At 36.4% G+C, this 15,050-nt stretch overlaps 1 protein-coding gene across 6 annotated transcripts in view; it reads left to right on the forward strand.

Annotated features, from left to right (window-relative positions):
* The window catches only part of LRRC7 (leucine rich repeat containing 7), a 550,569-nt gene that overhangs the window by 489,689 nt on the left and 45,830 nt on the right, over positions 1 to 15,050 (forward strand). The window lies entirely within an intron of this gene.

Genomic DNA, 15,050 nt, shown 5'->3' on the forward strand with positions numbered 1-15,050 from the left:
TGATTTTGAAATATTGAGCAAGCTTTGAATCACTGGAATAAACCCTAATTGGTCATGGTACATAATTCTTTTATATATATATATTGCTGAATTCTATTTGTCAATATTTTGTTAAGGATTTTTGCATTCATCTATGAAGGAGGTTTGTAGTTTTCTTTTACTTCCTCTTTTTTTTGGTACTGTCTTTGTCTGGTTTTGTTATTGGGACAATACTAGTTTTATAGAATATATTGGGAATGTTACTTCCTCTTCTGGAAAAAAGTGTGTGGAATTGACGTTAATTCTTATTTAAATGTTTGTTAGAATTCTCCAATGTAACCATCTGGACCTGGAGATTTCTTTCCTGGAAGATTTTAAATTACAGATTCCAATCTTGATAGTTACAGGGCTATTGAAATTATCTATTTCATATTGGATGAAATATGGTAGTTTGGGTTTTTCAAGAAAGTGGCCCATGTCATATGAATTGTCAAATTTATGTGTAGAGTTATTTTTAGTATTACCTTATTAGCCTTATGATGTTTATAGGACTGAAATGATATTCCCTTCTTCATTCCTAATTTTGGTAATTTATGTCTTCTTTCTCTTTCCTTTTTAAGTCTTACTAGAAATGTGTCCATTTTTTTATCTTTTCAAAGAACCAGCTCTTTGTTTCATCTATTTTATCTGTTAGTCACTTTCCATTTCACTGATTTCTGCTTTTTTTCTTCTCTTTTTATAATAATAAAAACTATAATATAATAATAACTATGTAACTATATTATTATATAACTTAATAATAAAAACCAACTTGCTTTGGGTTTATTTAGCCCTTCTTTCCCTAGGCTCTTGATGTAGGATCTTAATATTGATTTGAGGCTTCTTCTTTTCTAGTACCTACATTTAGGGTCATAAATTTCTCTCTTAGCACTGTTTTAGCTATGTTCCACAAATTTTTATGTGCTGCATTTTCATTTATGTTCAGTTCAATATATTATTTTATTTCTTTTGAGACCTCTGTAACCCACACATTATTTCAAACTGCTTTGTGTAGTTTACAAGTGTTTAGATAGTTTTATCTTTTTGCCATAAATTTTTAGTTTGATTCTACTGTGGTTGGAGAATACATTCTGTGTTATTTTATTTCGTGTAAATTTGCTGAGATTTGTTTTCTGGTTCAGGATATATTCTATCTTAGTAATTTTTCTATGAAAACTTGAAAATACTGTGTATTCAAATGACGTCGGGTGGAATGTTCAATAAATGACAATTAGATCTGGTTAGTTGATGGTATTGTTGAGTTCTTCTGTATTCTTGGTCATCTTCAGTGTAGTTCTATCAATTGTTGAAAGAAGAGTGTTGAAATCTCCAACTCTAATTGTGTATTTGTTTATTTCTCTTTAAGTTCTATCAATTTTGGTCACGTATTTGCAGCTTTGTTATTGGAGCTATGTATGCATTTAGGATTGCTATGTCCCCTCAGTGGACTGACTCTTTTTTCATAACATAAGATCCCTCTCTATATTGAGTGTATTTGCTCTGCTCTGAAATCTACCTTATCTATATTGATACAGCCCCTTCTCTTTTCCTTTAACTAATATCTGCATGATATATGTTTTTAATGCTTTTACTTTTTATCCTCCTATATTGTTATATTTGCAGTAATGTCTGCATGTAGTTTTTATGGTCTGCATATAGTTGAGTAATGTTCCTTAATCCCTTCTGCCAAGATCTGTCTTTTAATTTGTGCATTTAGTCTCTTTGAATTTAAGAACTGACACATTAAGGTTTAAAGATTTAATGTAATTTTTTGTTTGTTGTTTTCTCTCTCTCTTTGCTTCTCTGTTTTGTCCTTTTTTTGCCTGCTTCCTGTATGTTATTTGGACATTTTTTAGAATTTCTATTTTATTTATCTACAGTGTTTTAGTAAACCTCTTTGTGTAGCTTTTTAAATGGTTGCTCTGGCTATTATATTCTATATACATAAATTACGAGGGTCTGCTAGTGTCACCACCTAACAGTTCAAATGAACTGCAGAAACTTTACCTGTCTTTCTGTCACTTCACCCTCCTCTGCTTATAGCTGTCTCAAACATTTCCTCTACACACATATAGAACCACCTCAGATAATGACATAGTTTTACTTCAGTCATCAAACATTACTTTGAAAATTCAAGAAGATAAAGAAGGCTCATTATATGTATCCATATATTTGTTTGCTATGTTCTTTCTTTCTTTCTAATGTTCCAAGGTTTCCTCTTTTATTATTTCTTTTTTTATTTGGAGAACTTTCTTTAGCCATTATTTTAGGATAGGCCTGGTGGTGACAAATTTTCTTCATTTGTCTTCAGCTGAGAATGTCTCAATTTCTCTTTCATTCCTGAAGAACATTTTCACTGGTATAAAATGTTAGGTTGACAGTTCTATTCCTTCAGCGATTGAAAAATATTGTGCCACTTCTTTCCTTTCTCTTTGGTTTTTGATGAGACATCCACTGCCATTTGATTTGTTTTTAGTCTCTGGTGAGATGTCACTTTTCTCAGGCTGCCTTAGGACATTTTTCTTTGTCTTAAGTTTTCAGAAGTTTAATTATAAGGTGTCAATGCATGGTTTTCTTTGAGTTTAATCTGTGTGATATTCTGCTTCTCAGATCTGTAGGTTTTTGTCTTTTGACAAATATCAGAATTTTTCAGCAGTTATTTCCTCATTTAATTTTCAGCCCCATTCTCTTCCTCCTTTCCTTTCGATAACATGATTGTTAGGTCCCTAACACTCTGGTCATTTGTTCCAGTGTGTTTTCTTTATTCAGATTGGATCATTTCTATTGCCCTGGCTTCTACTTTACTGTTTCTTTTCTTTGTTTTCTATATTCTTCTTTTAAGCCCATCCATTGAGCTTTTCAGTCATTGTATTTTCCAGCTCTAAAAATTCCATTTGTTTCTTCTTAATATCTTCTATTTATTTGCTGAAATTTTATATTTTTTCACTGGGTTTTTTTTTCATTTTGTTTAAGCATATGCATAATTGGTCATTGATACATGTTTTTAATTAGCTACCTTAAAATTTTTGTCAGATAATGCTAATATCTCCGTTCTCTCAGTGTTGGCATTTAGTGATTATCTTTTTCCATTTAGTTTGACATTTTCCTGGTTCTTGGTATGATTTAAACCTAGAAATTTTGTAGATTGTTATAAAACTCTGGATTGTACTTAAACCTTATGTTTTAGCTATCTTTCCTTGAAACCACTCCAACTGGAGAAGAATGGGGCACTGCCTCATTCAGGCCAGGTAGGGAGAAGTCCAATTTTCCCATTCAGTCTCCATTGACACTTGAGGCAAAGTCTTCTTGTTATTGCTAGATGAGGATGGAATTTCCAGCTCCACAGAGGGTCTCCACTAATACTTCAGTGGGAGTAGCCTCATTGAATGATAGAGAAGGTCCTGACTCTCACAAAAATAAAACCCAAGAGATTCAGTGCCATGTTGTTGCTTGGTCTCCAGATCCGTAATTGATCTGCATTATTCTGTCTTCTTTCCAGAGTTCCCTTATATTTGTTTATATAATTATATATATATTGTTTATATATTTGTTTTATATTATATGTCCAAGTTTCTTTATTATGTCCAAGGTTTTAATTGTTCTTAAAGGGAACAGGGAAAAGTCAGTCTACTTCATCTAACTGGAAGCAGAAGTCCAATTGTCTATTTTTTTTAAACTTAACCTGCTTACTAAAAAAAGTCACTACAGAACATATGGTATAAATGGAAAGTGATTAGGACTGTTTTGTGGTTTTTGTCGTTTTACAAAATTATTGTAACTGACTCATTTAAATGAGCGTCACTGGTTCCTTGAAATTAGTTACTGAATTATCCTTTTTAGATGATTCTGTGTTGTTGACACTGCTCCCAAACATTTTTGAACTCTGTTGGACTTAATGTGAGAGAATGAATTGTGTCCATTTGAATATTCTCAGCGGCATAAACTGTCATCTTTCGAGGCTGTTTGATTTTTGGAAGCAATCCTAAGTGGTTCAAGAGCCAAGGTGGCTAGTAAAACAGATGACAGATGAATTGGGTAATATACTTCTCAGTCTAGCATTCTTCACTTAGAGAATAGTGTGAACTAAAGCAGCGTTGTAGTGAGAAAGTCATTTCTTTTATATCCTATAAAGCCTCCCAAACACTTAAAATTTGTATGTAATAAGCTGGTTTGGCTGTGGGCAGAATTTTGTATGAACAGTGCCATTTGGTATCAAATCAACATTTCTTTCCTGTGATGTTGACATAAACATTTTCTTGGGTTCTATGGATATTGGACTTTTTCCCTGTAAATTCTGACAGTATGGTTTTGGGTCAACATGAAAATACTATGTTTCATCACTGTTCTCCTCAAATACATGTTATTTTGTCCAACCTCCCCTTGAAAGTTCAAAACAAATGTCAGATCTACTCTATTTCTTTTTATCATTCAAAATGTGTAGCACAGTCTTTACAGAAAGCTTCATGTTCAAATTCCCCTTCAGTATGAGTCCGTGTTCTCAAGACTAACCCTCTGCTTGAACAAATCAAGCCTCTGACATTTTCTACATTTTCATTAGCCCTTTGTACTTCATCGTAAGCATCCTCATTACCTTTCTCAAGCCTTTGTGCCAGTCAGAAAAAAACCCTCTTTACAGTCCCTCCAACACTGTAATTGTCCTATTAGATATCTTATGTCATTTATGTTTGCTTAACTTCACACAAAATTTAGTGTTAACTCCTGGCTTTCTTCTGTATCTCCCTCTCCCCATTCACTGCAGCCTGTATCCCCAATAGAGAATGAAAGAACAGTACTGATGCAAACAGAATCATTTTACAGCACATTCTTTTCATGCCCATTTGATGTTTTACCAAACCATGTGAGAACATGAGCTTCATTACTTCATAATTATGGAAAGATTGCTAAATACACTTATTTGCCTAACTATAACAATCTGTCACATCCATAGGATCTAAAATAGATAACAGACCTAATTCAATAAGTAGGAATGGCCCTTTGGCAAATTAAAGAGCTGCTAAAGAAATTTAATATATCCTAAACCTGATCCTTTTGTTCCTTTTCAGAACAGAAAAGTCAATTTGGGGGTAAGGAGATTGCAGTATAGTTTTGTGTTTAAGAGAATGACATTTAATAGTCAGACAGCCTTGGTTCAAATCCTGATCCTGTCAGTTTACCACTAGTGCAAATTACTTGGGAAAGCTATTTAACCTCCCCAAGACTTAGTTTCCTCCTTAGCAAAACTGGGTAATATTAATTCGTAATAATTAATCTCTAATGCTGTTATAAGGACTAAAGGAGGTAATATGTATAAGGTAAGTTTTAGTGCATTGTTTAGCACCTAGTGTTTGGATAGTAGTCATTATTTATTAAATTCCAGTTACTGTGCAAGTCATTAAAGATGATAAGTAGGATATAGAGCTTGCCTTCAAGGAGTTCCAAATCAAAGCATAGTCCTGGGCTGCACCTATCCCATGAGAAGGTAAAAATAAACCAGAAAAATAATTCTACAGGCTATTATATAATATATTCAATCAGCTTTTCACCCTTGGATAGACCATTATAAGAATATTCTAATCAATGAAGGGGTTGTTAAGCAGTCTTTATTGATGTTTTCATGTAGATTATGCATCCATGGGTTTAAAGTAATGTTCTAGACCACTCTAAGTTTTTCTTTTTTTTTCTATAATTTGCTTATTTTTTATAATTTACATCCAAGTTAATTAGCACATGAGGCAACAATTATTTCAGCAGTAGATTCCTTAAGCCCCTTACCCATTTAGCCCACCCTCCCTTCCACAACCCCTCCAGCAACCCTCTGTTCATTCTCTATATTCAAGAGTCTCTTATGTTTTGTCCCTCTCCATGTTTTTATATTATTTTTTTCTTAGATACCATTTTTATTTTTTCTTTTTTTAATTAATTAATTTATTTTTTAGTTTATTGTTAAATTGGTTTCCATACAACACCCAGTGCTCATCCCAAAAGGTGCCCTCCTCATTACCCATCACCCACCATCCCCATCCTCCCACCTCCCATCAGCCCTCAGTTCATGTTTTTATATTATTTTTGCTTCCCTTCCCTTAAGTTCATGTGTTCTATATCTTAAAATTCACTTATGAGTGAAGTCATATGGCATTTGTCTTTCTCTGACTGGCTAATTTTGCTTAGCATAATACCCTCTAGTTCCATCCACATAGTTGCAAATGGCAAGATTTCATTCTTTTTGATTGCTGAATAATACTCCATTGCATATACATACCACTTCTTCTTTATCCATATATCCATTGACGGACATATGGGCTCTTTCCATACTTTGGCTATTGTTGATAGTGCTGCTATAAACATTGGGGTTCATGTGCCCCTTCGAAACAGCATACCTGTATCTCTTAGATAAATACCTAGTAGTGCAATTCCTAGGTCACAGGATAGTTCTATTTTTAATATTTTGAGGAACCTCCATACTGTTTTCCAGAGTCGTGGCACTAGTTTGCATTCCCACTAACAATGCAAAAAAGATCCTCTTTCTCTGCATCCTCGCCAACATCTGTTGTTGCCTGAGTTGTTATTGTTAGCCATTCTGACAGGTGTGAGGTGATATCTCAATGTGGTTTTGATTTGTATTTCTCTGATGATGAGTGATGTTGGGCATTTTTTTTCATGTGTCAATTGGCCATCTGGATGTCTTCTTTGAAGAAGTGTCTATTCATGTCTTTTGCCCATTTCTTCACTGGATTATTTGTTTTTTGGGTGTTGACTTTGATAAGTTCTTTATAGACTTTGGATACTAATGCTTTATTTGATATGCCATTTGCAAATATCTTCCCCCATTCTGTTGGTTGCATTTTAGTTATGCTGATTGTTTCCTCTGGTACACAGAAGCTTTTTTATTTTCATGAGGTCCCAATAGTTCATTTTGCTTTGGTTTCCCTTGCTTCCAGAGACAGGTTGAGTAAGAAGTTACTGCATCCAAGGTCAAAGAGGGTTTTTTTTATTTTTTTTAATGTTTATTTATTATTGAGAGACAGAGAGAGAGAGACAGAGCATGAGCATGGGAGGGGCAGAGAGAGGGGGAGACACAGAATCTGAAAGCAGACTCCAGGCTCTGAGCTGTCAGCACAGAGCCCGGGGCTCAAACTCACAAACCGCGAGACCATGACCTGAGCCGAAGTCAGACGCTTACTGACTGAGCCACCCAGGCACCCCTAAGGTCAAAGAGGTTTCTGTCTGCTTTCTCCTCAAGCATTTTGATGGCTTCTTGTCTTACCCTGAGCTCTTTCATCCATTTTGAGTTTATTTTTGTGTATGGTGTAAGAAAGTGGTCCAGGTTCATTTTTCTGCATGTCACTGTCCAGTTTTCCCAGCACTATTTGCTGAAGAGACTGTCTTTATTCCATCGGATATTCATTCCTGCTTTGTCAATGATTAGTTGGCCATATGTTTGTGGGTCCATTTCTGGGTTCTCTATTCTGTTCTTTTGATCTGAGTGTCTGTTTTTGTGCCAGTACCATACTGTCTTGATGATTACAGGTTGTAATACAGCTTCAAGTCTGGGATTGTGATGCCTCCAGCTTTGGTTTTCTTTTTCAAGATTGCTTTGCCTACTCGGGGTCTTTTATCATTCCATACAAATTTCAGAGTTGTTTGTTCTAGCTCTGTGAAGAATGCTGGTGTTATTTTGATAGGTATTGCATTGAATACATAGATTGCTTTGGGTAGTATTGACATTTTAACAATATTTGTTCTTCCTATCCAGGAGCATGAAATTTTTTTCCTTTTTTTGTGTGTGTCTTCTTCAATTTCTTTCATAAACTTTCTATAGTTTTCAGTGTATAGATTTTTCACCTCTTTGGTTAGATTTATTCCTAGGTATTTTATGATTTTTGGTGCAATTGTAAATGGGATTGATTCCTTGATTTCGCTTTCTGTTGCTTCATTATTGGGTGTATAGGAATGCAACCCATTTCTGTGCATTGATTTTATATCCTGCGACTTTGCTGAATTCATGGACCAGTTCTAGCAGTTTTTTGGTGGAATATTTTGGGTTTTCCATAAAGAGTATCATGTCATCTGCAAAGAGTGAAAGTAAGCCTCCTCCTGGCCAATTTGGATGCCTTTTATTTCTTTGTGTTGTCTGATTGCTCAGGTTAGGACATCCAATACTATGTTGAATAAGAGTGGTGAGAGTGGACATCCCTGTCTCCTTCCTGACCCTAGGGGAAAAGCTCTCAGTTTTTCCCCATTGAGGATGATATTAACGGTGGGTTTTTCATATATGACTTTTACAATCTTGAGGTATGATCCTTCTATCCCTACTTTCTTGAAGGTTTTTATCAAGAAAGGATGCTGTATTTTGTCAAATGCTTTCTCTGCATCTGTTGAGAGGATCATGTGGTTCTTGTCCTTTCTTTTATTGATGTGCTGTATCACATTGATTGATTTGCTGATATTGAACCAACCCAGCATCCCAGGTGTAAATCCCACTTGGTCATGGTGAATAATTTTTTTAACGTATAGCTAGTATCTTTTTGAGGATTTTTGCATCCATGTTCATCAGGGAAATTGGTCTATAGTTCTCCTTTTTAGTGGGGTCTTTGTCTGGTTTTGGAATCAAGGTAATGCTGGCTTCATAGAAAGAGTTTGGAAGTTTTCCTTCCATTTCAATTTTTTGGAACAGCTTCAAAAGAATAGGAGGTCCCTCTTCTCTAAATGTTTGGTAGAATTCCCCTGGAAAGCCATCTGGCCCCGGACTCCTGTTTTGGGGAAATTTTTATTACTAATTCGATTTCTTTACTGGTTATGGGTCTGTTAAAATTTTCTATTTCTTCCTGTTTTAGTTTTGGTAGTTTATATTTTTCTAGGAATTTGCCCATTTCTTCCAGATTGCCCATTTTATTGGCATATAATTGCGCATAATATTCTCTTCTTATTGTTTGTATTTCTGCTGTGTGGGTTGTGATCTCTCCTCTTTCATTCTTGATTTTATTTATTTGGGTCCTTTCCTTTTTCTTTTTGATCAAACTGGCTAGGCGTTTATCAATTTTGTTAATTCTTTCAAAGAACCAGCTTCTAGTTTCGTTAATTCGTTCTATTGGTTTTTTTGGTTTCTATAACATTAATTTCTGCTCTCATCTTTATTATTTCCTGTATTCTACTGGTTTGGGGTTTTATTTGCTGTTCTTTTTCCAGATCTTTAAGGTGTGAGGTTAGGTTGTGCATCTGTGACCTTTCTTCCTTCTTTAGGAAGGCCTGGATTGCTATATACTTCCCTCCTATGACTGCCTTGCTGCACCCCAGAGGTTTTGGGCTGTGGTGTTATCATTTGCATTGGCTTCCATGTACTTTTTAATTTCCTCTTTAATTTCTTGATTAGCCCATTCATTCTTTAGTAGGATGGTCTTTAGTCTCCAAGTATTTGTTATCTTTCCACATTTTTTCTTGTGGTTGATTTTGAGTTTCAAAGCATTGTGGTCTGAAAATATGTATGGTGTGATCTCGATCTTTTTGTTCTTGTTGAGAGCTGATTTGTGTCCCAGTATGTGATCTATTCTGAACAACATTCCATGTGCACTGGAGAAGAATGTGTATTCCACTGCTGTAGGATGAAATGTTCTGAATATATCCATTAAGTCCATCTGGTCCAATGTGTCATTCACAGCCATTAATCCTTGTTGATTTTCTGTCTAGATGATCTGTCCATTGTTGTAACTGGGGTGTTGAAGTCCCCTAGTATTATGGTATTATTATCAATGAGTTTCTTTATGTTTATAATTCATTGATTTATATATTTGGGTGTTCCACGTTTGGAGCATAAATGTTTACAACTGTTAGATCTTCTTGGTGGATAGACCTCTTAATTATTATATAATGTCCTTCTTCATCTCTTGTTATTGTCTTTATTTTAAAGTATACATTGTCTGATGTAAGTATGGTTACTCTGGCTTTGTTTTGGTGACTGTTAGCATGATAGATGGTTCTCCATCCCCTTACTTTCAATCTGAAGGTGTCTTTAGGTCTAAAGTGAGTCCCTTGTAAACAGCATACAGATGGATCTTGTTTTCTTACCCATTCTGTTACCCTCTGTCTTTTTAATTGGAGCATTTAGTCTATTGATGTTTAGAATGAGTACTGAAAGATGTGAATTTATTGCCATTACGTTGCCTGTAGAGTTGGAGTTTCTGGTGGTGTTCTCTGGTCCTTCCTAGTCTTTGTTGCTTGTGGTCGTTTTTTTTTTTTTTTTTCATCTTTTCTCCCCTCAGAGAGTCCCTCTTAAAATTTCTTGCAGGGCTGGTTTAGTGATCATGAACTCCTTTAATTTTTGTTTGTCTGGGAACCTTTCTATCTCTCCTTCTATTTTGAATGACAGCCTTGCTGGATAAAGAATTCTTGGCTGCATGTTTTTCTGATACAGCACATTGAATGTATCCTGCCATTCCTTTCTGGCCTGCCAAGTTTCCGTAGATAGGTCTGCTGCAAACCTGATCTGTCTTCCCTTGTTGGTAAGGACCTTTTTTCCCTTGCTGCTTTCATGATTCTTTCCTTGCCTGAGTATTTTGTGAATTTGACTATGATATGCCTTGTTGATGGTTGGTTTTTGTTGAATCTGTTGGGAGTCCTCTGTGCTTCCTGGATTTTGATGTCTGTGACTTTCCCCAGGTTAGGAAAGTTTTCTGCTATGATTTGCTCACATAACCCTTCTATCCCTTTTTCTCTCTCTTCATCTTCTGGGACCCCTCTGATTCTGATGTTGTTCCTTTTTAATGAGTCACTGATTTCTATAATTATTAAATTGTGCTCTTTTGCCTTAGTCTCCCTCTTTTTTTCTGCTTCAATTTTCTCCATAAGTTTGTTCTCTAAATCACTGATTCACTGCTCTGTCTCATCCATCCTTGCCACTGTGGCCACCATTTGAGATTGCAGCTCAGTTATAACATTTTTTATTTCATCCTGACTAGCTTTTATCTTCACATAAAGAGATTCTAATCTGTTTTCAACCCAGCTAGTATTCTTATTATCATGATTCTAAATTCTAGTTCAGACATCTTGCTTGTATCTGTGTTGATTAAGTCCATGGCTGTCATTTCGTCATTTTCTTTCTTTTGGGATGAATTCCTTCATTTCATCATTTTGAAGGAAGAAAGGAATTAATAAGGTAAAAAACATTAAAATTAAAAACTTAAAAACAGTACAAAAAAATCAAATAAAGGATGCTAGATCCTAGGTGTGTTCTGGTCTGGTTGTTGAAAGGAGCTTGATAGAGTAGAGAAAGAAGGAAAAGATAAGGAAAAAAAGGATAAAAAAGGAAAATGTTTGAAAATTTGAAAAAATGAATACAATAAGATGAAATGATAGAAGGAAAGAAAAGAATTTGAAAGTTTTACAAATAAGTAAAAAATAGAGTAGAAAAAAATTAAAGAAAAATATTTTAATAGAAATGGAGAATAACAATAATTTTTTCCTCTTTTTGCATTCAAGAATAAAAACAGAAAAAAAAATGAATAGATGGACCAGCAAACAGACTGAAGTACGATTAAAATTACATTGGTTTCCCTTAGAAGTTGAACTATGAAACTCTTTATAGTCCATAAACTAAGCAGGCGGAGAGACTTGTGTTGTTCCTGAAGAGTGAGTTTGGCCCAGTTGGGCTGGGCTCCATTCTCCACTAGATAGGGCTGTTTAGCTTAGTGGGGTGGATTGTTGTGGCACATGTAGGTGTGTATGCACATGCATGGGAGAGGTGAAATTGGTGTCACCCAGCTACCCAATCTCTAGTATCAGAACTCTGTGCTCTCCCTAACCAGCAATTGTACATCTCTCCTTTGTCTCTGGCTTCTGTCCACTTCCTGCTTTTACACTGTGACCAAGCCATCAGGTTGCCAGGCAGCACCTCCCTCCTGAGTTTTATCTCATATGTGACTGTGTTTCCCAACCCCTCACTTCTGAGGGACTGCAGCTTTGACCTACTCAGACCTTCTGGGTGAGGGTCTCACAGAGCAATGGCCAGATGCCAGCCCACCCTCAGGACTGTTTGGGAGACCACGCTGCGGCCGATGCCCAGAGACTGTAGCTGGGTGCCAGCCTGCCCCAGAAAAAAATCATGCAATCATGTAACAGCAGCATTTCAGTGATTATGGAAAATCACAACACACATCTGGTGCCAGGCTCCCCTTAACATCCTTGTTTCAGCACAGTGAATGTGATTGTCTCTGGGGACCATTTGGGACCTTTGTCTGTGGAGAGGCCGCACAGCCTCTACCAAGTTTCCTCTCAGCAGGGGAACCGCCTCTCTCCATATGGCCTGAGGACCCTGAAGACCTCTTTCTCTCTGCTTCTGGGGATTTGCCCTTCCCACCAGCATCACCAGGTATCAAGCTGCAGGGTTTCAGACTCTGCACTCCCCCTGTTTATAGAATCTTGATGGAATTTAAACCCTCTCCTTTCTAATTTCTCCCTTTTTTGTTCAGTCCTTTGTGTACACTTTCTTTTCTCTCTAGCTGCTTTTGGGCATTGGAGGTGCTTTCTGTATTCTCTCCCCCTCGCCGTCCTCTCCCACAAGCAAAAACAGCTCCCTGCCCTGCACAGCTCCTCCTCTCCCCCGCCAGGTCACCTCTCTGCACTGCGTACCTGCTGAGTTATCTGGTTCATGTTGTACAGATTGTTGTGTTAATCCTCAAATCAGTTTTCTAGGTGTGCAGGATGGTTACATTTCAGGGACGAGAGATGCAAAAAAACTTCCATGCTATTCCACCATCTCTGCCCCTCTAGATCCCTCTAAGTTTTTCTGGGTGTTAACAATTCTTTGCTTGTCTATGTGATCACTTTCACTTAAACTGATGGTGTTCCTCTTTTCCACTGGCTCAAGCACTGACTGAAGACCCATGAATTATGACAGTGGAGGTGACAAGCAGGTATAAGTGTAAAATCAATTTATTGTTCTATAGCCAAGTTGTACAGCTTCAGTTGGCCTACATCATCAGCTCCTCTAACTCCAGGAAATCAATTTCTAGCTATGTAACTTAGCATAGCTTAGCATGCCAGTGAGTTCATTCAGAGTATAGCAGCTCAAAATGTCATACAGCTTATCATGGCTTTTCTCTCCTACCGAACAAGAGAATGTGAAATTCTATAGAGGTAGGAAAGAATTAAACTAAAGACAAAAATTTGACCAGGAGGGTGTTCAGTCATCTAGAATAGCTCTCAAAGTTGCAACATCTCCTTTCATTTAGATTTCTGAGAAGGGAATAGGTGCAATAAAGAAATATATTTTTGCCCTTTATAAAGCTATCTTAGTTGTGTTTATGATGTTATAGTTTTGCCATTCTTGGTTAGTTGTGTTGGATAACGTTGGATTGGTAATTATTTTCACATTGTGCTCGTTTTGCCTGACAGTCTTTTTTTGCATCTTTTCTTCCAATTTTTCATGACTGATATATGTTTAGTGTTTCTGAATGTAAAAAATTGTACATGATAATAAGCTAACCAGTTGGAGTCTAAATATATATTCAAATGGTTGTTTACTTTGCCATTCATATTGTGAAATAATAACTTTGAGTATTTTTTTTACTGAAATCACTTTTTGTTTGGAACCAAGCAATATACCTCCCATCTTCTCCAAATGATATTCCATGATCACTATTTTCTATGTCTCACATTGCTCTTTTTTTAAGAATTTTTAAAAATTCAAATTAATCTCTTCCTTGAATACATGTTTAATAATGTTTCCTTTATTCCTCCAATCTGATTTCTTAATCAAAAATCTTGATTAGTCAGACTTTCCTAGCTAATGAATTACAAATTTGTTACTAATAGCAAAATTCACAGCCTTTCCTAGCTAATGAATTCTAAGGTAAAATTCACTTTTGAATTCCAAATTATCTACCCTTAAAAGATCAAAAAAAAAACTAATTCAGGAAGTAACCCCTCAGATGTTTTCCATAGTAATAGGTGATGTACCAAGCACAACAGTAAAACATATGTTTAAAACTATTAATGATAAGCATTCACTTTCCATGTTAGACCTCCATGTTAAACCATACATAATTTTGAAAGGCGTATGCTAGGTTACCAGCCCACAAGCAGAACTGCTTGGTTGGTGGAAAAAGTTTCAGAAAAGACGATTCAAGGAACCAATGCTAGAACAAAGGCGAGAAAATCAAAGTGAGCACAGAAGCAGTGGTATGCACCATATCATTTGAAGATTGGAGACCAAGTGAACATGTCTTCTCCCTCCAACAGCCAACCTTAAGAAGTGAGAAATGATCATTACTGGGGCAATTGGTTGGCTCAGTTGGTTAAGCATCCAACTTCAGCTTAGGTCATGCTGTCATGCTCATGAGTTTGAGCCCCACGTTGGGCTCTGTGCTGACAGCTCAGGGCCTGGAGCCTCTTCCAATTCTGTGTCTCCCTCCCTCTCTCTGCCCCTCTCCCATTTGCACTCTGTCTCTGAAAAATAAACAAACATTAAAAAAAGTAGATTGCTTTACATGAGGTACTAATAATCTCTCTAAAACTCACAATGGGATGATATGCATGCAGAGCTCACTTTGAAGACCTTTCCATATCTAGTGCCTCCATGAGTTACAGATACTCACAAGAATTTATCATATCATTCATTTTCAATGTGACTTAAAGATTCCCAAAACCATACTCTTGATTTAATAATGCAGAAAATGAATAAATACTGATTAAACTCACCTGAACAAGCTCACCATGCACTGTGGCACAAAGGAATATATACACTTCAATTCTTTTGCTACAGAATTAGGAACTGGGTTCTGTCATTCTCCCCCTGATGTTTCCTATACTACATCTCTCTCCCTGCTGTTATTCAAAATAAAATGCCAGAGGGGCGCCTGGGTGGCTCAGTCGGTTGAACGTCCGACTTCGGCTCAGGTCATGATCTTGCAGTGAGTTCGAGCCCGCGTCCGGCTCTGTGCTGACAGCTCGGAACCTGGAGCCTGCTTCGGATTCTGTGTCTCCTTCTCTCTCTGCCTATCCCCCACTTGTGCTCTGTCTGTCTCTCAAAAATAAATAAA

Source organism: Felis catus, chromosome C1 (assembly GCF_018350175.1).
Source record: "Felis catus isolate Fca126 chromosome C1, F.catus_Fca126_mat1.0, whole genome shotgun sequence".
Classification (NCBI taxonomy): Eukaryota; Metazoa; Chordata; class Mammalia; order Carnivora; family Felidae; genus Felis; species Felis catus.